The sequence below is a fragment of the Triturus cristatus genome, chromosome 11 (assembly GCF_964204655.1).
Source record: "Triturus cristatus chromosome 11, aTriCri1.1, whole genome shotgun sequence".
Classification (NCBI taxonomy): Eukaryota; Metazoa; Chordata; class Amphibia; order Caudata; family Salamandridae; genus Triturus; species Triturus cristatus.
In genome coordinates, this window is record NC_140594.1 from 680,050,287 (window position 1) to 680,074,137 (window position 23,851).

The 23,851-nt window shown below is 44.4% G+C and overlaps 1 long non-coding RNA gene across 3 annotated transcripts in view; it reads left to right on the plus strand.

Moving 5' to 3' along the window:
* The first annotated feature begins 245 nt into the window (after positions 1 to 245).
* Positions 246 to 23,851, plus strand: part of LOC146785319 (uncharacterized) — a 58,144-nt gene continuing 34,538 nt past the window's right edge. Inside the window, exon 1 of one of the 3 annotated variants that reach the window (XR_014970622.1) lies at positions 246 to 1,789. This is a non-coding gene — a long non-coding RNA (uncharacterized LOC146785319). The remainder of the gene's footprint in view (positions 1,790 to 23,851) is intronic. The other 2 variants (XR_014970624.1, XR_014970623.1) reach the window with 2 other exon arrangements.

Sequence of the window (23,851 nt, forward strand, 5' to 3'; positions counted from 1 at the left end):
GTGTGAGTGACATTGAACATTTCATTTAAAAATTGTCTATGAGAGACTGAGAACTTTTAAATGCAAAAACGAAATACTTTTCATCAGTTTGCAAGCAATTAAACGCACACTGACATGGCAGCCAGAGAGAGAGGTATTATGACCTTGAACTGTGTGAGTCCTTCGTTACTGACTATGATTGTGTGCCTCTCCAATGAGATTACTCTAAAATGTATTTAAACATGTGCAATGCCAAATGCCTAATTGACAAGCACTGAGGAAGGCTGGACGCCGAAATGCATTTGCTTTATCAAATTCAACTGAACATGTCCCGTGAGTGCTCCGCATTTTGTAGCCTTGAATATTTTACGTGATTTCACCCTCACGTCAGCGGATAGTTGCACCCGCCCCGAGTTCGGCAGTGAAAGGGTGAGACTTGGAGCCAATAATTTAAACTACTGCCAGAACCGCCAGGAAAGAATGAGAAATCATTCTACCAGCTTTGCTGTCAATTATTGAATTGGAGGATGGAAGTAATACATACTGAAACCTGTAGGATTGTGCAGCATTCGAGACCCTGGTAGGCGAGGGACTGAAATACAACACCATGGCACTGGCAACTGGAGGCATAGTGGCCGGATTAATCTCGAGGGACCAGAGAGGTCATGCAGCGTGTGAGTGACATTGAACATTTCATTTAAAAATTGTCTATGAGAGACTGAGAACTTTTAAATGCAAAAACGAAATACTTTTCATCAGTTTGCAAGCAATTAAACGCAGGCTGAGATGGCAGCCAGAGAGAGAGGTATTATGACCTTGAACTGTGTGAGTCCTTCGTTACTGACTATGATTGTGTGCCTCTCCAATGAGATTACTCTAAAATGTATTTAAACATGTGCAATGCCAAATGCCTAATTGACAAGCACTGAGGAAGGCTGGACGCCGAAATGCATTTGCTTTATCAAATTCAACTGAACATTTCCCATGAGTGCTCCGCATTTTGTAGCCTTGAATATTTTACGTGATTTCACCCTCACGTCAGCGGATAGTGGCACCCGCCCCGAGTTCGGCAGTGAAAGGGTGAGACTTGGAGCCAATAATTTAAACTACTGCCAGAACCGCCAGGAAAGAATGAGAAATTATCCTACCAGCTTTGCTGTCAATTATTGAATTGGAGGATGGAAGTAATACATACTGAAACCTGTAGGATTGTGCAGCATTCGAGACCCTGGTAGGCGAGGGACTGAAATACAACACCATGGCACTGGCAACTGGAGGCATAGTGGCCGGATTAATCTCGAGGGACCAGAGAGGTCATGCAGCGTGTGAGTGACATTGAACATTTCATTTAAAAATCGTCTATGAGAGACTGAGAACTTTTAAATGCAAAAACAAAATACTTTTCATCAGTTTGCAAGCAATTAAACGCACGCTGACATGGCAGGCAGAGAGAGAGGTATTATGACCTTGAACTGTGTGAGTCCTTCGTTACTGACTATGATTGTGTGCCTCTCCAATGAGATTACTCTAAAATGTATTTAAACATGTGCAATGCCAAATGCCTAATTGACAAGCACTGAGGAAGGCTGGACGCCGAAATGCATTTGCTTTATCAAATTCAACTGAACATGTCCCGTGAGTGCTCCGCATTTTGTAGCCTTGAATATTTTACGTGATTTCACCTTCACGTCAACGGATAGTGGCACCCGCCCCAAGTTCGGCAGTGAAAGGGTGAGACTTGGAGCCAATATATATATATATATATATATATCCAAACACAAGTTTGCCTGCAGTGAGTGAGCCCGCACAGGTAAGTCCCATCAGCCACATCTTTAATGGAGGATGCAATGAAAAAACAGCAGAGTGCCATGCTAAAATCGAAAGTCCAGACCAACGAATTTCGTGCTACGGAGCACTTCTTCATGGGCAAATGACTTGCTGGTGAATAAACTCTCTGGCCGTTACAGAAAGCACCTAATAGGATTCTTAATAACCCGCCCATGTGGGCGTGGTCACCCCCGTGGCCTATTGGTCATTGTAGTGCTTAAGTGTTACTCCAGTGAGTCACCATGCGTTCATCCCCGTTCTCACAGTCTCATCCCCAGTGGGTTGCAAAAGAACAATCCTACGGCCTTAACATGCTCCTTCCTTCCCCATCAGCATTACCTGTCCCTAATTCTGTCCCGTCGTTTGGCGTCTCAGCAGGACTGCAGAGCAGCGGGGCTCCTCTCGCGGCTCAGGCGGTGCCGCAAAACATCCAAACACTAGTTTGCCTGCAGTGAGTGAGCCCGCATAGATTAGTTCCATCAGCCACATAGGTAGTTATAGTTAGGACCCAGTTTCCGTAGGAAAAGCTTTTATTCTTTTCCCAATAACTTTTGCACCAGTTGACAAATCTTCGCGAAATTTTAAAACCTAGTGATGCGCTCCGGTCAGCTCCTGTCTTGAAAGTTTCAGGTTGATTCGACAAGCGGGGACTGAGAAAAAAGAGGGGTTCCAAAATGTGTTTTCCCACAATAATTTCCATAGGAAACTTTGTACAAAGCTAGAACTGCTGAACGGAATTACACCAAATTTGGCAAAAAGGTAGTTCTTGGTTCGGAAACAGCCCTTTTTTTTAAATGGTGTAAATACGTTCAGTAGTTTTTCAGAAATTCACAAATTTTTTTTTTCGATATCTAGGGATGCTGTGGATTAGCGAACCCTCCCGAGCACAAGCTTTACTCTGATTGGCTGCCAACACTCCAAACCAGGAAGTGTTGGCAGCCATTTTGTGACTCAGTAGAACAGAGTCACAAGAAAACAGTAAAATAAAGGTTAAAAAAGGATAAGAAAAGGGGGCATGGTAGAAACACCCTGGCCCCCTACGTCTGCTCAGGGTGTCCCACAAGGACCCCAGGAAAAAAAAACAGTTTTTTAAAATTTCGGCGGAATTAGCGTTGGGGTCGCAAATTCCGCCAAAATAAAAAAAAAATGAAGGACGGGCTCCCGCACTTCATTTTAATGAGGCCCCCAGGTGGGGCAGGTCCCGGGGGCAATGTCACAAAATATTAGCATTCTGTTCACTACAGTCTTGTGTGCTCCTCACTACACCCACTGTGCCGTCCTCTCTGGCAGGGCCGCTCACAAGATATAATGTGCTGCTCACTACACCCTCATCCTCTCTTCCCCCGTGCCGTGGTCTCTGGATGTGCTGTTTATAATCGCATTCCCATGTGCTCTGCTGCAGACGAGACACTCAGGCAAAGATGGTTTGATGAGAATCACAGTGTTACAGCCAAGCATCAGCCCTGGGATTCGATCTCCAGTTAACGCTGGTAGCAGAAGGACCCCTGCAGTGCCAGTATAAGGAAGTGATGGTGCATCGGGGGCATCCTCGGAGGGAGGATAAGGGTTTGCGTCGGAGGGATGGATCTGTATGACAAAGGTGAAAGGGCGGGTAGGGGCTAAACACGGAATCTGTAAACATGTCACAGGGGTAAGAGGGTAAATAAGAGGCCCGACCCCAGCAGGGCTCGGGACTTTGGGTGAAAAGAACCGAACGGACAGACATTTTCTGCAGTTATTACTGGCAGTGGGGGCATGTTCAGTGGTAGAGCCAGCCCCCCGCCCCCTCCCAGGAGTGGCTTGGTTAACGCCATTGATGACCGAGGGACCCCAGAATATCCATGCCACTGACACCATCGTAAGTAATAACACTGAGCCCTGAGCATCGGTGTACAATGAGACCCCCCGAACTAAAGGCAGAACATGTGTACCCCTAGAAGGGATATGTTTAGGGCAAGACCCATCTGTAGACACTGCTCGGACATACAAGCGGGGTCTGCAGTGAGTGGTGACTGTTGGGCGAACCTATCGGACGATCCTTTCATACCGAAGGGGCGGTGGGGCTGGATACCCCACCGCCGGATTTCCATTCAGATTACGACTCCCCTAATAAACGAGCATATCGCCTGATATGACTGAACCCCCAAATCAGTCCCTCGGCTGCAGCACCTCGCACTTCGCACTAAGTGAGATCCGCGTAGCGCTACGCGAACTGTGTAGTACGCTATTCACGCTGATTGCACAATGCCGGATGCTTGTCCGCACTGTGCAATCATTGCAAACGGCATCTTGCACTGTGCAAGCGGTCGTTTTCTGCCGTTCGAGTAGATTTTTACTCGAGTGGCAGCCTTCTCAATGCGGACTCGTAGTTTCCCATCGCGAGCGGTCGCGAGCATACACGACCACTCGCAATGAGAAACCTGACCTCCCCATGTTGAGAATCTCACCGGGAGGTTTATTTTCCACGCTCGCGATCGGCAACTTGATGTTGCTGATCGCGAACGGGAAAAAAGTTTCGCCGGGATGTCCTTTTGCTCGCTCGCAGTTGCCAACTTGACGTTGAGGACCGCGAGCGAGCAAAAAATGCCAACTACGCTACACTACGCGATTTTGCACTGTGCTACGTGCAATTTGCGTAGTTCGAAGTTGCACAAACTACGCAAACTTCACGAGCGTAGCGTAGTTGTCCGCCCAGGGTTAGTTTTGGGTAAAGTCGCTTGCATTTACCCAGTGCTGGGGTTTCAGGTTTCATGCGGATCCCAAGAATGGAGGCGCACTTATATGGCGGGTAAAAATCATTGATTTGCTAATATCTGTGTAAAAGTTTTACAAATCTCCACAGCACTTGGCAGACACTTACCATGCTGAAATGATTCCATATTTCTAAATCCGTGAAGTGGGGAAAATGTTTACCGGATAATTAACAAAGCAATGTTTCCTGTTTTAGCTCCCATGCAAACCTTCTTTGCTAGATGCTGAGGACCTCATCCTCTGAGCAGCAGTGCACCAGAAGCTGCATTTTCAGCGTGGTGTAAAAAGGGGTATGGCCTCGGAACACCTCTCTGTAACACAGCTCTTTGGCGCTTACTGGAGGTACATGGTGGGCTAGTTGGCCCCCAGGGACCCTCAGGATTCAAGGGGACTTAATCCCCTAACTTAAAAAAAAAAATACCTTACAATGCACCAGGGGGCGCGTTTGCACAGTAGTGCAGGGAGGGGGCGGGTCCTGATATAACAAGTTAGCAATCTTGCTGTGTGGGACTTACTGGAGGTAATAAAAGGGGTAGTTGACCCCCAAGGTTGACATTGGGGGCCAACTACCTTTCCTGTTACCTCCAGTAAACTAAGCCTGGGCAAAGCACTACGCTACGCTCGCGTAGTTTGCGCCACTTCGCACTACGCGAATTGCATGTAGCACAGCGCAAACACGCGTAGCGTAGTGTTGCGTAGTGCTGCAGTCATTTTTTGCTTGCTCGCGGTCCTCAACGTCAAGTTGGCGACCGCGAGCAAGCAAAATGACATCCCGGCGAGACTTTTTCCTTGTTCGCGATCAGCAACATCATGTTGGCGATCGCGAGCATGGAAAATAAACCTCCCGGCGAGATTCCCAACGAGAGGAGGTCAGGTTTCTCATTGCGAGTGGTCGCGTATGCTCGGGACCGCTCGCGATGAGAAACTACCAGTTCGCGTTGAGAAAGCTGCCGCTCGAGTAAAAATCTACTCGAGCAGCAGAAAACTACAGCTCGCACTGTGCAAGATGCCGTTTTCAATGATTGCACAGTGCCGGTTGCTTGTCCGCACTGTGCAATCATTGAAAACGACATCTTGCACAGTGCGAACAAGGTACTACGCAGTTCGCGAAGTGCAACGCGTAGCTCGCGTAGTGCGAAGTGCACTTTGCGTAGCTACGCGAAGCGCTACTTTGCGAACTATGCCCAGGGTTACAGTAAATCCCACACAGAGGGATTGCTAAAAGGTGTTTGGAGGCCACACTCACCATGCTCCACCTCTCTGAAAACAAGACTGCTATGTTATAGTTAGAAATTAGCATTTAAAAAACCTTTGAAATTCACTGAAAAAAACATAGGTTTTGGGGAACGTTATAGTTAGAAATTAGCATTTAAAAAACCTTTGAAATGCACTGAAAAAACCATAGGTTTCAGAAATGTTATAGTTAGAAATTAGCATTTAAAAATCCTTAGAAATTTACTGAAAAAACCATAGGTTTAAGGGACGTTATAGTTAGTTGGACATTTCACTCGTACAAAACCAGAGAAATTCCGCTGTTATAGTTAGTTCAGCTAACTATAACTCGCGCCCCCGCAATGCACTGCTGATGAAGTCACATATTACATCATTCATGACATGGTCAGTGACATCACTGATGAGATCTCAAATGACATCACTGATAACATCATCCACGTGAAAACATGATGCACCTCCTCACACCCTAATATAACCTTTGATACACCCACTGTAAAATACAGACTACCATTTTCTAAATTATCGACACACCAATACCAGTTACTACATACGCACTCACTGATTCCTAGGTCTACACACACATCCACTCATTCACCCATACAGTCACTCATACATGCAGTCACTCATCAATACAATAATCTCATATGCACTCATACACCTATACAGACACTCACACACCACCACTCAACCAGAGTTACTCACACACCTAGTCAGTCATGCAAAGAATCAATCACACTTCCATTTACTCACCTATACAGTTATACACACACCACATCACTTATTCAAACAGAAACAAATGCATACTTACTCTCTTATACAATCACTGATACAAGTACATACTCATCCATACAGCCACTCTCACAATCACTGGCTCTCATGTATAGTCATTTATATTCTCCAACTCTCACATACACTGCCTTTAACATATGTAGTTACTTGGACATGTACCACTGAGACATTCATTCACTCACAACCATACACACACTCACCCACCCATACAGCTGTTTCCACATGCACTCTTGAACCCATACACCCAATGAATCAACCACTCAAACATCTATGCACAGAGTCGCATACCTCCCAACCACCCACACACACACTCAGGCACCCATACAAATACTCAGGCAAACAATCGATAACCCATATAGACACTCATGTAGCTACTGACCAACCCATGCAGCAGCTTATACATCAACAGACTGACTGATACAGACATTCACAGAGTTTAGTCACTAACCCATGCATTTAGTATGACACATGTAATCACTCACTTAAACAGTCAGTCACGCACCTACTATATCCTCCATCCAGACACTTATACACCCACTCATCCTTCAATACACCTTGGCGTCTTTAATACATATTTAAACTTTAAAGAAACATACAGTCACTGAATGATGTCATCAGTGATGTCACTGACCATGTCATGAATGATGTAATATGTGACATCATCAGAAGTGCATTGCGGGGGCATGAGTTATAGTTAGCTGAACTAAATATAAGGGCAGAATTTCTGTGGTTTTGTACGAGTGAAATGTCCAACTAACTAATTTCCCTGAAACCTATGGTTTTTTCAGTGAATATATATATATATATATATTTTCACTGATAAAAATGAAGGTTACAGAGAATTTGTAGTTAGGAAATAGCTTTAAAAACCTTACACATTAACGGTTACAAGGGCGTTATAGTTAGGTTCAGATTTTACACACACAAAACAATGGAAATTGAACATCTATAGTTAGGGTTAGCTCAAGTAACTATAACTTGTCCCCTAAGGTAACTAAAACTAGTGCCCCCAACATTGCTGCATTTTTACACAGCTTCACGAGACTTTGAAACTTTCCAAAAATAAGTTATTCCACCTCAGCAACTAACAGGAAAGTTTTGGCGAGATCCATCAAGCGGGGGTGGAGAAAGGGGGGTTATCAAAACACACATTTCTCATTAATGTGTCCATAAGAAATTTAAGCACAGCTGGAACCCAAACCATTTAATGGATTTACACCACATTTGGCAGAAATCTAGATCTTGGTTCAGAAAGAGTGCATTTTATGATTTGGTGTAAATGCATTCAGGAGTTTCAGATCAGTTAACAGCCCAGACATGTGTATATCTAGGAATGTGGAGGAATCGTAAGCCAACAGATCTCATGCTGAGCTCTGACTGGCTGCCACCACATTATGGCTGATGTATTAGCAGCCATCTTAGAACTAAGCCTGGGTCATGAACTCCGCTCCGTTTGCACTCCGCAGAGCTCACAGGGTTAAAAAAAACTCTGCTCCACATAGGGGAGCTTTTTCGCTGATTGTGCTCGTCAAGGGTAGGTTGACAAACACGAGCGAGGGAAATCCTACGCTAGTCTGCTTCCTAGTGAGATTTCTCAATGTGGGTGGTCGCGAATGGTCGCTACCAATCATGATGAGAAACCTTCCGTTCCCGTTGAGGAATCTGCCACTCGAGTAGTACTTCTACTTGAGCAGCACAAAGAAGTTGCGCCCTTTTGTGCTGTATGTGATGCCATTCAAGCTGATTTTACAGCATGGGCCAAACACCCCATGTTAAAAATCAGTGTAAATTGCGCAAGGTAACACACTCCCCTGCTAGCAGTAGCTTGGAGGAGTTTTTTTGACACTTCACTTAGCGGAGTTTTTTTGTCCCTTCGCGAAGTTCAACATAGCGAAACTCTGTTAACTCTGCCCAGGCCTACTTATAACTTGGGACTAAGTCTGAGTCCTAACAAAATGCAAAAACAAGACGGGTGCATGATAGGGATACCCTGACCCCCTAGGCTTGGTGGTGCAGTCACAGAGGGAGCCCACCAGGGTCCCAAAATGTTTTTCGTTTGTTGAAAATTTGAAGAGGATCCCACGCTTCTTTTACAAAGTTCCTGGGGTGGGCGTGGGTTGTTGGGCAAAGAGGGGTGGGTGGAGAAAAGCATACACCCTGTGGTGGGTACCCCAGGTGCCCGCCACACTGTGCATGCCTGGATTGGGGGGAGCCATGGGCACCCCCGGTGACAGATTCAGAGGGCCCTGGTTGAAGGGGAGCCTGCTACGGCCCCACGAAGTACGCTTCCGACAGCCACTTCGTCTCGCTGAAACCGAGGGGAAGCGGCTGTCTGAATCGTGCATCGTACTCGCTCGGTCAGAATTCTGTTCCATAGCGCGGCACGATTCGGCTACATACCAGTCATACGGACTGGTTTGGGTCCCGGAAACGATTCAATCAGCACATACACGATCTTCGCATCGTACTTGGTCATTCGGACCTGTGTACCATTCGGTTGTAAACAAGGGCTACGAATCGTATCCGGAAAAGCCAAATCTGATTCAGAGGCCTTCCGAACAACATCGGAATCGGGCCCTAAGTCTGCTCTTAGCAGGTGGGAGGTTTGGAAATGCTCTGGCAGACGGAGAACAGACTTTTGTTCTATTTCCCTGCCCATGCTGGTGAGGGCAGGGAAACAGAACACACATTGCTTCCGCCCGGAGGGAGCATTCAAAAAGCAGCTACTACCTCTGGTTAGGGGCTATTCCCATTGAGGGGAGCCGTCTGGGTCATGGGCACCGAGGCACCCACCTATTCCTAATGGAGGCCCTCAGGGATGGGGCCCATTGGGCCAAAATAGTTTTGGTGAGGGTGGCCAGGTGCCCCCCTCCCCTTTCAAAAAACAGATGACCCTATTGAAAGGGGTACCTGTGTTCCAAGAAGGCTCAAGGAGGGGAGCCATGAGGCCCACCCTCCCTTTTTACAATAAGCACATAGCCCCAGAGGTGGTGTCCCCGGGACCTAATAAAGCTCAGAGAAGTAAGCCGCAAACTCCCTCCCCTTTTTTATTATATTTCCCCCCACAGGATAGGGTCCCCTGGGGCTGATCAAGGCTTGGGAGGAGAGCTGCATGCCCCCCTCCCATGTTTAATTGTGTTTGGCCATGGGGATGGGTTCTCTGGGGCCTAAAGAAGCTTAGGGAGGGGGGTTGCCCAGAAGGCCTGGTCACAGGCCACTCTAAGTGGCCAACACCCAGCCACGCAAGGCCATGCACAGCATGATGTTGGCTTCTTGCTGGGGGCTTGGCCACTTCAGCTGTGCACGCCTGGAGGTTGGCTTTACGTATGGTAATAAAATATGACTTTCTGTTAAACAGAAAAACTAGAAATTCACAGAAAAAACTAAGGTTAAAGCAACGCTATAGTTAGGTGAAATGTTCATTAACAAAGAAACTTTTTAAACTGAAAAAATGACAGAAATTCAGCATTTATAATTATACTTATCTCAAGTAACTATAACTTATACCCTCGGCATGCACTGCTAATTGCCCCACATGTTATATCACTCATGACATTTTCTATGGCATCATTGATGATATAACTGCAATACTTGTAATTAAATTATTGACGACAAAACTGTACATTGAGGGGGGGAGAGATATAGCTACCTTAGGGCATGTTACACTTACTTGCAATAAGTATAACTGTAACCGGTGACTTTCTGTTGTTTTTAGAATTTAAAACATTAAGGGGCATATTATGATGTAGGAGGGACCTGTGTCCACTGGACACCGTTGCGAAAATGGGGGGACCGACCGACCTCCGGTCGCATACTCACATTTCCTGCTTCGGCTGTAAATCAGCCATAGCGAAAGCTCACATAGGGAAATGGGAGGTTGTTTTTATCCCTGCACTACCTGGCAGGCACCTCAGTGTGCCTGCTACATGTTGCAGGGGTCAACCCTTCTCCGTCTCCAACCAGAGGCCGCAAAAAAAAAGGAAGCCTTGCTAGAGGCCCCCAAACTTGATTTCGGGAAGCCGGTTATGGAAAGCCTGCCGGATATCGAGCTTTGTAATCTGGACGGCGTAAAACGCCTGCCATATGGATTATGGGCCGATCTCATACTGGCCAACGGGTTCCTGGAGCCAGTCGGGAACCTGCCAGAATGACCGGCTGGTTTCACATCCGACTGCCTAAATTGGAAGTTAAACCGACGATCTCGGTCGGAAGGCATCGGACCTAAGGTCTGACCTAAGGTGGTAATTACCCCTCTGATGATGTTAGCGGTGGTAGAGGGTGAAAATGATCTTAAAAATCAACAATACCTAATTCAATTCAATATTCTTTATTCGGACACAAATATCCATTAAAGCACAGTTCAAACACCATCAACAGTAATTCAATTCTTGTTAAAAAGCATGGTGCATAGAAGCTTTGGTTAAAAGGAACTTTCAATATAAAAAGACGACAATTGTGTACAACATTAAAAAGGGCATAATATAGGACAACGATATCATAATTATAATGTTCAAGTTGATAGGCAGATAACGTTAAAATATTAGCACATTAAAAGGGTTGGACAGACATGTAACAGCAACATCATGTTGAAATAAAGTGCAATTGGTTATTAACAATATTAGCAGCATAGTATAAGTGCAATAACATTTTAGGCTTTTAAGATTTTCCGGCCTACAAATAGCGCTTTAATTGGTGTTCAACTGAGAAAATAGAAGCAACTACATGCAAAAGAACAATATTATGTGTTCGAGTGCCCTTAACACATTAAAGATTGCTCATAGAAATATGTGAGCAGACTGCCGCTCTCAGAAACGAGCTGACACGGAAAATCAGATTGTCACTTTCAAGTCTAAGAATCTCAAGCTGCGCTGTTCTGTAATCAGTATTAGCTAATGCCTTAAAGTACGGAATCAAGTATTGTTTTGTGTATTTTCTTTAAAAGTTACCGAAAAATAAAAAATTTACTACCGATTGGTTGCTGCCGGTGCCACATCGGCAGGGCATTTGTTCAAGGTTAATATTAAATCTAAGAGGGAAGCAAAGTGAGTATTTTAAAGTGCCATCCCTTAGGCGAAAAAGCAGGCTCCTCCCCAATGTCCAATACTCTTCAGAAGGTATTTGGATGGCATAGGCGTTTGAGGGCTATTTAACTCCAGTAGGGACATATAACCTAGCGACTGAAGGTTTTAGACGCTCTGTGGCGTGTCTTTCGATGTTATAAGATTCATACAATGCACCTATGAGGACTCTTTTATTCATACCCTCTAGTGCTAATGGGTTTAAGAAGATATGTTCAAGGTTCACGCTGGTTAGGCTTTTTCTAACAGCGAAAAGCCAGGGTATGGATCCTCCCTTGTCGCAGTTAAGGCAGTCTACAATGATCTCCCTTGTTAAAGTTGCTGCTGGGTTTAGCCAGATTTTTAGCCAAATTATAGCTGGGCGTGACCTGATAAAATCTTCTATATAATAAAATTTTAGTTCCTTATGACATACATACTTTGGGGAGGAAATTTGAGCACCTAGAAGTTTCCTGCAAAATCTATTTTCCTCTCTTTGGATCCCACTGCAATTTATAAAACCACAGACTTCAGCGCCATATGTGGTGGTGGGGATACACTGCGATTTATAGATCTTCATTAAGGGTAACACTACCTCTGCCTGTTTTGGTTGAGGAAGACTTAGAATAGAGTTAGTTGCTTTTAAAAACTTGCTTCTACTATGGGCAGCACGGGCTGCCCAATGTCCAGTGTCAGAAAATACTAAACCCAAATAGGAAAAAGTGCGGGTGCGTAGTAGGCGTTCATGACCTGAGGTTATTTAATTGATACTGTGTGTTTTTTGGGCCACAAGTCATTATAAAGGATTTCTTAAAATTGGTGCAGAGGTCTAGGTCTGCCATAAAGGACACGAAACCCCCAACTAAAGTGTGTAGTGCATTCGGAGTGCGGCCCATAAGGACCGCATCATCAACATATAAGAGCGCGGGAAGTACATTTCCATAAATTTTTGGTACGTCGTTACTGAGCTCTGACGGGCAATTATGTATATCTTTTATGTCAAGAATGAATAGGAGAGGGGCCAGTACACATCTCTGTCTGACCCCTCTATCAATAACGATGTCCCCTGAGACCTCCCCATCATTACTGATCCTTACCCGCGCCTTCAAGTCCCTGTGCAAATGTGCCAAAAAGTGAACCAGAGCCTCGTCCAACCCATAGTTTAAAAGGACCGACCACAAGCGTGACCTGTTGACAAAATCGAACGCTGAGGTAAGGTCCATGAAGGCCAAATAAATAGGTGACTTCTGTGCTATCGTATACTTTCCAATAAGATTTAAATTAAGACACTGTTCGATTGTGCCCAGTTTGCTTCTAAAACCCAGCTGGCACCGATTTAAAATGTGTTCCTTTTCGGCCCATGTCCTAATTTTGTTAAACACAACCCTCCCTAGGATTTTTAAGGTGTTATCAATCAGAGAGATCGGTCTATAGCAGCTAGGATTAGATCGATATCCTTTTTTGAAAATAGGCACGATAATGCTGGTAGACCAGGTGCTTGGGATAAGGTGTTTGTTAAGTTGTTAAAAACATTACATAAAAGGGGTGCCCAGAAGTCCGGTTTGTGTTTAATAAGATCGATAGAAAGTCCGTCCGGCCCTGGGGCTTTGTTGCCTACGCTTTGGTGTATGGCATCCTCAACTTCTGATACCGATATAAAGACCTAAGTGACAGAAGGACTAATTGATGTGTTCATAGTCTCGGGCGGGGGAGTGTAAATCCTGGCAGAATGTGCTTCCCATGATTCACTGGTTTTGTTGCAGCCAAGGGGAGTAAGGGTGAGGCCCAACGATCTCATAGTTTTAACTGCTGCCCAGAAACCGTTTCCGTCATTAAGTGTAGCGGCACAGGCTAGATTGACCCAACGATCTTTTAAAAACTCGTCTCTTCGTAACCTGGCTGCTTCTTTATAACGAGATCGTAATAATCTAACGACCGTTACATCCCTGCGTGTAGCCGCTAATGCTACACGCAGTTCTCTATTTGCTCGCGAGCAGGTACTATTGAACCATCTAGGTTTCTCACTGATGTTTAACGCTGGTCAAGAAATCATTTGTTTGATACCAGCGCATAGGCTACTAAATGCCTCAATAATCTCTAGGTTAGGAACACTAATTGTCAAACAAGTTTTGATGAGCATATTGGCAGATATAGATTTATTATCAATGCCCTTCCAAATTACTCTTAATTTGTCCATTGAGACCACTAAATTATTTTCCCTGGGCTCTTTAACAAAACTGGGTCTGGGAGAGAATATGATTGTTGTTAAAATTGGATTATAGTTGCCCTGCGTGGTACACAAAACCTCTGCCTTTACTAAAAGGTCCTCCAATGAGGCTGATATGAAAATGTAATAGATTTTAGAGAGACAGCCACGACCCCTATAAGTAGGTATTAGGCATTTTTTGTTTTGATGTACGTCGGCTACTTGCATCATGTTAATTAAATTGCAAATCGATAGGTGATCTAGTAGTTCCATCCCTCTTTTACATAAAGGCTCAGGGGCCAAGGAAATAGGAGTTGGGCCGTTATCCTTAGGCAGTCTAGCGTTAAAATCACCAACCAGACAAAATCCAGCCAATTTGTCATACACATTCTGATTTTGTAAATTAGCAATAAACTCAAACAAATTAATAAAATTCATATTTGGTAATGTTATAAAATCGTTATTATAAAAGTTGATAGAACAAATTGACGCCCCTCGTGTGTAAATCATTGCTTGGAAGATATCGTTATTTGTCACAAGAGGCTTTATGCTCCCACCTGCTGGGATATTGATCCAGGTTGAGAGTCCACCTGATGGGCGGTCTGCTTTAGGGCTAGGTACAATACTATTAAGGCATACAAAGCCTTCTAAAAATAGTTCCTTTGTACAGCAAGTTTCTTGGAACATTAGGATGTCGTATTTTTGGACTATATTGACCCAGTCTGTAGAGTGTAGCTTAAAAGCTAGCCCTGCAACGTTCCAACTAAGCACATGTAGATTTAAATCGTCTGGTTCAGGGGTAACAACGACGAGGGGGTCTGGGGAGAGTCCATTGATAACAGATGCAGCAGGTGGTGAATGGGAAGACAGTCAAACCAGGCTTTATAAGCTAGGCAGAGCAGAGAACCTATTATGCATGGTGTGTGGGGGGATAACAAAAGTATGTGGGCCACGACCAAATGAGGGTTGGGAAATTGTTATTGAATTCCTGTACTGACAGTAACAATTTTACCAGTGGGGGTCGTCTAAAATTAATAATGATACAGTCCCCTTTGATATTCTTTTGTGAGGGTCCTACCCAGCCCACCCTGCGCACCATTAATATCTCACTGACATTTGCCACCCTTAGGCCTTTATGTTTTATCTAATTTTATGGCTATGGCTGTAGCAAGACTGTGCATAGTGTCAGATTGTCTGAAACCAGATGTGCCCAGCTTTGCTGTGTGGAGATCTAGGTTTCTTGTAGTTTATAATCTGGAACTATCTCTGTATAAGATTAAGGGACATAGGGTATGTCCGCTGGGGGAAAAGATCTGGTCCCTGGTAACAGAATGGATGGAGGGGTAGATAAGGCATGTCTCGGTCAAGGGATGGGTAAAAAGGGGACTACTCCCCCTTTATATCTGGAATCTACACTGCACTAGCACTTTATTTTCTGTATTTATTGAGCCTCTATTTATCTATGAAAATGTAATATGTAAAACCGATTAATTAACTATTGATTATGTAATCTATACTTTAATACGTTTTGTATGAACCTGTCATAACAAATGCTGTATTGAATAAATAAAATGTATTAAAAAAAAAGAAAAACCCTAGAAATTCACTGAAAAATAACAGAGGTTAAAGTAACGTTATATTTATGTGTAATAAAGAGATCTGTTTTGATTTTTTTTAAATACCTTAGAAACTCACTGAAAAAAATAAAGATTTAAACAACCTTATAGTTAGGTATGATAAAAAGATGTGCTCTCATTTAAAAAAAACTAATACATTGACTGACAACTTTCAAAACAAAGGTTAAAGTAAGGTTATAGTTAAGTTAATATGTCAATGATAACATTAACGTTTTGAACTAAAAAAACACAGAAATTCTGCAGCCATAGTTAACATGGCGAACTATAACTTGCGCCCTCACCATGCACTGCTTATGACCTCAAATATGACTTCTATCATGATATGTTCTAGGACACCATTTGTGACATCACTTATGACATCATCCTAGGTTCCTTTTCCTGCATATTAGTCTATACATTACTATTAGAAGCCTGACAGTAAGTACAAAATGCCTCAGGAGAAAATCAGCCATCATTACTCTCATCACAGACACAACTACCTTAGGTGTAGAAAGCATGCATTAGGTGCAACATTGACCCTATACCATATATTATACAGCTAGCATAGTTTACATTAAAAATCAACCGCAGATAATAGGAAACCCTCATTGAGTACTGTGTTCAATCTGTATATAACTGCTCAGAGAAAGCCAAGGTCCTAAAAATAGTGAATGTCAGTTCCAAATCAAATGACCAACTACGGACACCTTTTATCTGTATCAAACACCTGTAACTCAGGGGAAGGCAAGTTGGAACACTGTAGAGCCGCTGCTGTGTCAATAAAGTTCAAGTTGAACAATTCCTCACGGAGTGCGTCTTTAAAGCTCGGAGGCTTTTGGGAACATGTTTGAACACGGCAGCTCCGGCCGTGGAAGATTGCACCGCTGCTGATACCGAAGAGCGTTCTGTGTGGCTGTTAAACATTGCCGCCTGTTCCAGCGTGAGGAATATTTACAATTTTGGCAGTGGCAGTAGGGCTCCGAGGCTCACTGGAGGGCCGTAAGACAATTAATACGAACATTGGCAAAATAATCGTTGTTGGACATCGGACCCACCAAAGGGGAAGAATTGGGGACTACCGCTCCCAGCATGCTGTTCACTGGAGAACACATGCATCAGAAAGGGAAAAGATGTTGGCAGTCCAGTTCTGGTGTTCCAACTTGCCTTTCCCTATGAATAAGGTGCAGGTGTGCACTGAAACGCGTCAGGGACATCATTTGCGGGTCCGTAGAGCCGCTGCTGTGTCAATAAAGTTCAAGTTGAACAATTCCTCACGGAGTGCGTCTTTAAAGCTCGGAGGCTTTTGGGAACATGTTTGAACACGGCAGCTCCGGCCGTGGAAGATTGCACCGCTGCTGATACCGAAGAGCGTTCTGTGTGGCTGTAAATCATTGCAGCCTGTTCCAGCGTGAGGAATATTTACAATTTTGGCAGTGGCAGTACGGCCCCGAGGCTCACTGGAGGGCCGTAAGACAATTAATACGAACATTGGCAAAATAATCGTTGTTGGACATAGGACCCACCAAATGGGAAGAATTGGGGACTACCGCTCCCAGCAGGCTGATCACTGGAGAACACATGCATCAGAAGGAGAAAAGATGTTGGCAGTCCAGTTCTGGTGTTCCAACTTGCCTTTCCCTATGAATAAGGTGCAGGTGTGCACTGAAACGCGTCAGGGACATCATTTGTGGGTCCGTAGAGCCGCTGCTGTGTCAATAAAGTTCAAGTTGAACAATTCCTCACAGAGTGCGTCTTTAAAGCTCGGAGGCTTTTGGGAATATGTATATATATATATATATATATATATATATATATATATATATATTCACTGAAAAAACCATAGGTTTCAGGGGTGTTATAGTTAGCTGGACTTTTCACTTGTACAAAACCATTGAAATTCCCCCGTTATAGTTAGTTCAGCTAACTAGAACTCGCGCGCCCGCAATGCACTGCTGATGACGTCACATATTACATCACTCATGACATGGTCAGTGACATCACTCATGACATCACTGATGACATCTCAAATGACAACACTGATGACATCATCCAGTGAATGTGTGTTTTTCTGAAAATTAAATATGTTTTATATATGTATATCTCAAGGTCGATGGAAGAATAAATGGGTATATAAGTGTCTAAATGGATGATTTGTTTTTGAAAAATTGATTGTGTAGCTGACTGATTAAGTGTATCATAGTGAATACATGGCTTAGTGAGTAATGTTTAAATATGTAAATATCTGTATTAGTCTCTCACTTTGTGTATAAGTGGCTGCATGGGTTGGTGAGTAGCTACATGGATGTCTATATAGGTTATTAGTTGTTTTTTTAAGTATCAATCTGAGTGTCTGCATGGTTCGGTGGGGGTTATTACGTAGTGCATAGGTGCATGAATGAGTGACTCACTCTTTGTATGTGTTGAAGACAGCATGTGTGCAGGACTGTATGGGTGGATGAGTGTGTGTATGGGTGTGTTAGTGAGTGAATGACTGTCTCAATAGTGTCTTTATGAGTAACTACATATGTTTTAAACTAGTATATGTGACTATTGGTGTATATAAGTAAGTATATGTGAGAGTGAGAGATTGAAAGAGTTCCTGTATGAATAAGTATGTGTTTCTATAAGTGATTGTTTAAAAGACTAAGTATGTGTAAGTTTCCGTAGAAGTAAGTGTGGTGGTGTGTGTATAACTGTATATGCAAGTAATTGTATGTTTGATTCTTTATTAGCATGAGTGACTATGTGTGTGAGTAACTCTATGGATGAGTGGCATTGTGTAACAGGATGTATAGGTGTATGAGTACATATGATGAGTGAGTACATGTATGAGTGACTGTATAGGACTGTTGGTGAATGAGTGTATGTGTATGTGGATCTTAGAATTACTGAAGAGGTTGTTGTAACTGGTATTGGTATGTCCATTGTTTTGAAAAGTTTAGTCTCTATTTTTGAATGTGTGTATCAAAGGTTATATTAGGGTGAGAGGAGGTCTGCCACTCTATCACAAGGATGATGTCATCAGTGATGTCATCAGTGATGTAATTTGAGATGTCATCAGTGATGTCATGAGTGATGTCACTGACCATGTCATGAGTGGTGTAATATGTGACGTCATCAGCAGTGCATTGCGGGCGCGCGAGTTATAGTTAGCTGAACAAACTATAACGGGGGAATTTCAATGGTTTTGTACAAGTGAAAAGTCAAGCTAACTATAACATCCCTGAAACCTATGGTTTTTTCAGTGAATTTGTGAGGTTTTTTAAATGCTAATTCCTAACTATAACGTGCCTGAAACCTATGTTTTTTTTCTGTGAATTTCAAAGGTTTTTTAAATGCTAATTTCTAACTATGCCTACAGAGATAGGACATGTGAAGAAAGAAGAAAAAATGCACAGAAAGAAAAAAAAGAAGTGCAGAAAGAAGCAACAGAAGTCCTCAAAGACGAAGAAAAGTGCAGGAAGAAGGATATCGTGCAGAAAGAACAAAAAGAAGAGGAGAAAGAAGCCTTGTTGCAAAATCATCCTGTACCCTCAACTTTTTCAGACGGATACTGGTGGTAACTGAGTCTGACTAACCAGTCCTAGAGCCAGTGATATGTTAAGCCCTTCAGTGCCCGCCCCTTTCCCCGCCCAGTGCCGGCCGTTGCATTAGCGGGCGGGGTCTATGACGAGCTGGACTCGTCATGGGCACAGCGCCACCGCGGCCCATGTCGAGTCCAGCTCGTCATGGGCACTGAAGGGGTTAAAAGACACTTAGAATACAGTGAAAACACCTACATACACTAGGGAACATTATGCGTTGGGGTCCCCCTGTGATTAGCATGACCTCCTCTGTAAGCCCCTAGTATATAATAGGGCAGGGGGATTAAAACTACCTCTTAAAACAGGCCACAGGGCGTTTTTGCACACGTTAACTCAGGCCCCGTCCCCTCCCTTCACCACTGTGTAAACACGCCCTGTGTCCGTTTTTAGTTGGGAGATTAAGTTCATTTGAATCCTGAGAGTCCCTAGGGTCCAACTAGCCCACTAAGTACCTCCAGTAAGTGCCACAGAGCTGCGTTGCAGAGAGGTGTAAAAAGTGGCACAGCTTGGACCACCTCTCTGCAATGCAGCTCAGTGGCGCTTACTGGAAGCACTTGGTGGGCTAGTTAGCCCCCAGGGGCCCTCAGTATTGAAGGAAAATTATATCCCCAATTTAAAACGTGCCATAGTGCGTGTTTGTACATGTCACCTCAGGCCCCGTCCCCTCCCTTCACCACTGTGTAAACGCGCCCTGTGGCTGCTCTAAGTTGAGAGATTAAGTCCCCTTGAATCCTAAGGGTCCCTAGGGTCAAACTAGACCACTAGGTACCTCCAGTAAGCGCCACAGAGCTGCGTTGCAGAGAGGTGTAAAAAGGGGCTTGGCCTTAGAACACCTGTATGCAGCGCAGCTCCCTGGCGCATACTGGAGATACCTGTTGGGCTAGTTGGCTCTCAGGGACCCTAAGTATTGAAGAGGAATTAATTCCCCAACTTACAACTCGCCAGGGGGCGCGTTTGCAGAGTGCTGCAAGGAGGGGGCGTGGCCTCCGGCACGATGCCAGTCTTTTATTTATTTTAATTTTCTAAGAAGGGGGGCTGTGTGGTTCCCCTTCTTATTCTAATTTATTGGCCCTGATGACCCCATCCCCCAGGGCCTGTCTCCTAATTATATTTTTTTGACCCCAATCCCCAGGGCCGGCCACTGTTTTTTATTATTTTTAAAAAATATATATTTATAGACACACCTAGGACATGCTGGACAAACCGTACGTAGCTATCACCATGACGATTTGCGTGATATTCATTAAAAGGCGACTATGCATACAATGAATCCACGTGGAATGTATTTACACCACTAGTGAAGCTCTGACATGTCTGATGCCCTACCGTGCCTAATCCCGGTAGACACCCTTGTCGTTTATTTATACAAACATGGGTAGCTATTGACGGGCACATTTAATACACATGCACACCAAGCCATTCAAAGGGGATTCGACAAAAATTCGACCAAAACTATGCAAGAAACCCCCCTCACGGTTAATAAAACACACATCCACTGCCGGATGTGTAATACTTTTTATTTTACTCTCTGGAAAGGGGACGAACATCACTTGAGAGTCACAGTGCGCTCCTGGCAGAGCCCAATGCTGTGTTACACCCACCATTGCCTGCTAAGTGCCACACACTTCTGTGTTGTATTAGACTAGCTTGTGCATATGCTATGACACTCTTTAGCCCATGTGCACTGTAACACCACCCCGTGAATATGTCATGCCACACTTGTCTTCGCACCGGTTATATTGCCCCATCTAACGTGCCTTCCTCGATGCCTATGTTATAACGCACAGTGCTATGCCATACATATTACAATCTGGGATCCATATCTTTGTCACAGTGCATATACAACGTTACACTCCCAGCACATATTTTATATTACAACTTTAGAGACTAGTTAGGTTACACAACACTGCCCTGTGCATATTACACTCCAAGGCGCATATCGCATAGCACGCGCTAGTGCCTGTGCTATCTCGCGCTCTCCAATGAATCTGTCATTGCGCACAATGTATTGCATATTATATTTCACGCCCGGTTCATCTTATATCACACTTTTTGGTGCATAGTTTATACCATACACAATATCTAGTTTTCATTTTCAATCGTGCTCTCAGGACTATGTTCTATATAACACTGTGTTCACCTACCCTTTTCACGGGCATTACATTTTGCGATAGGGGGTGGAGGGTCAGGGGTTGTTTCTGCCAAGTGAGCCCGGAGTCACAGTCACAAACGTCCTCTTCTTCCTGAATAAAAGTGAGATTATGCTGCATACTTGTTCATATTTTAAGTAGTTCGCACAGACACACGTTTTAAAAACAATAAAGTTCCTAATACCCGCCTTCTCTGAACAGTTAGCTTGCTGCCCCATCCCCCTCCTCCCTATCCTCTGTTGTGTGAATCCATGGACTAGCCTCCTCCCTCCTGCCATGCATGGTCTGATGTGCTGCCACTGCCCTCAATTTAGTATGATGTACCAGTCCACTCCTCCTGCCCTCCATTGCCCAATTCTATGCCCCATCATTGACCTCCTGCTTAAACTCTGTGCTTAGCTTGCTGCCCCTATTCTCCTTCCCCCTGCCCTCCGATGTCTTTGTGCATGCCCCTGCTCCATCCTTTTTGCCCACCATGTCCCATGGACCTGCCACTCCTATCTACTCTGAGTGTTCTGTTGAGCTGCCACTCCCCTCCCACCTGCCTAGCATTTTCAGATGACTGTAACCTGTCCCTGCCACCTCCACCCTGCCTGTCCACATGCCATGCACCTATACTCTTCCTCCTGTCCTACATGGTCCATTGTACTGCCACACCCTTCTGCCCTCCCTGGTCTGTTGTGCTGCAACTGCTCCTCCTGCCTGCCCTGTGTGGTCTGTTGTGAGGCCCCTTCCCCTGAACTTTCTTGTCTGTGCACAGGTCCTGACCCTCCCTTCTATCCTCCATCGTCCTTTGTGCATGCCCCTGCACCCTCCTTCTTGCCCATCATAGCCATTGTGATGCCACTAACCCTCCCACTTGCCATGCATGGTCTTCTGTGCTGCCATGGCCCCTTCCACCTTCCCTGTGTGGTCAGTTAGCTGCCCCTGAACCCCTCCCACCTTCCCTCCATGGTCTGTGTGTATGCCATCACAGTCTCACTGTTGCTCTTCATGGTGTGTCTTGCTTCTAGTGCCCATCCTGCCTGACCTCCATGGCTATCTTGCTGCTCCTGCCCTGCCCCCTTGCCCCCAGCCCTCTGTTTACATGTGCAGACCCCTACTCCCTCCCTCCTGGCTTGTCTGTTCCATTGTAATGCCCCTGATCCGTCCCTCCTGCTCTTTATGGTCTGTTATGCTGCAGCTTTCTCTCCTGTCTGTCCATTATGGTCAGCTAGCTACCATTGCCTCTTGCCCCTCTGTTCTCTGATGTCCATGTGCATGGTCCTGTCCCCTCCCTCTTGCTTTCTATGGATTGTTGTGCTGCACTCCCGTCCCGCATGCCCTGTGTGGTGTATTGTGCTGCTGCAAACCCTGATGCCTGCCCTGCAGGGTCAGTTTGGTGCACCTCTCCATGTCCCTCCTGTCCTCTGTTATCCAAGTCCATGTCCCTAACCCATCTCCTTCCATGATCCAATGTACCATACTTGCGAACATTTTGAACTTGGTAAGAGGGAGATTTTGAAAAAAAACTGGGGTATTGATTTTCCCCTTTGAATTACATTGAAAAAGAGGAGATTGTAGACAGGAGACAGATCGAATAAAGCCCATTTAATTTCAAAAACAATGGACGTTTCCTGGCTGAATCGGGTCTGTTGGCATGTATGGTTGTACTACCATTGCCTCTTCCTTCTGCCCACAATGGTCTATTACATTGCCACAGCCTCTCTTGCAAGTCCTGTATTGTTGGTTTGTTGCCCCTGCCCCCCTTTCCACTGCCCTCCATAGTCTGTTGTGCTGCCACGGCCCTTCCTGCCTGCTCAGTGTGGTTAAATTGTTGCCTTTGCACCCTCCTACCTGCCTTCAATTTTCAGAGTCCGTGCCCCTGGCCTCTGCCTCTCAACAGTATCCTAATGAACAACTAGATTGCTATCATTCTATATTTATTACAAAAGTGTGGAATGCCTGACGTCATCTTGATGAAATCAAAACTGTAATACCTAGAGCATTTCCTTCAGAAATTACATATATGAGAGGGTCTTATTGGCATCAAAATTATGGTTAGTGCTCTAAAAGACTAAAATAAGGACATATTTTCTGAGTTTTCAAATAGCGATAAAGCACTTTTAAATTATTTGTTACCTTTATGTTTTTTTATCCAGTTGACCACTTGATTAAATGTTGCACTTAGGGGAGAGGATGTGGTGTTACTTCCAGAACTGCAGACTTTGCAACTGGGGAACCAGGTTGGAGTTTCTGCTTCAGCTCGACATTCTGTGATTCTGGACAAATCACTTAGTCTCCCCATGTCTACAACCAAAATGAATTTGTTCTTGTGTGATGTAACCAATGCTCATGTAAAGCACTCCAATACCTGACAAGTCTGCACTATATAACACTGCAAAAACACAAAATAATACGTTTTTTGCATACTTCTGTCATTGGGCTATATTTGGGCTACATCTGGGTGATTTTGGGCTACATTTGGGCTCTTTTGTCTCCGGTGGCCATCTTGGGAGATTTATTTGTTATGAAGTTTCCAAATTTCCTCATGTACTGCAGTCTCCTTAGTAGGAAATGCTTTCGGTTTTTTACTTTGATTCCATCATGAAGGTATTCAGATATGTCACACATTTGCCATAAATTCTGAATGTTAGCACTCTAGTTGCTCATTAGATCA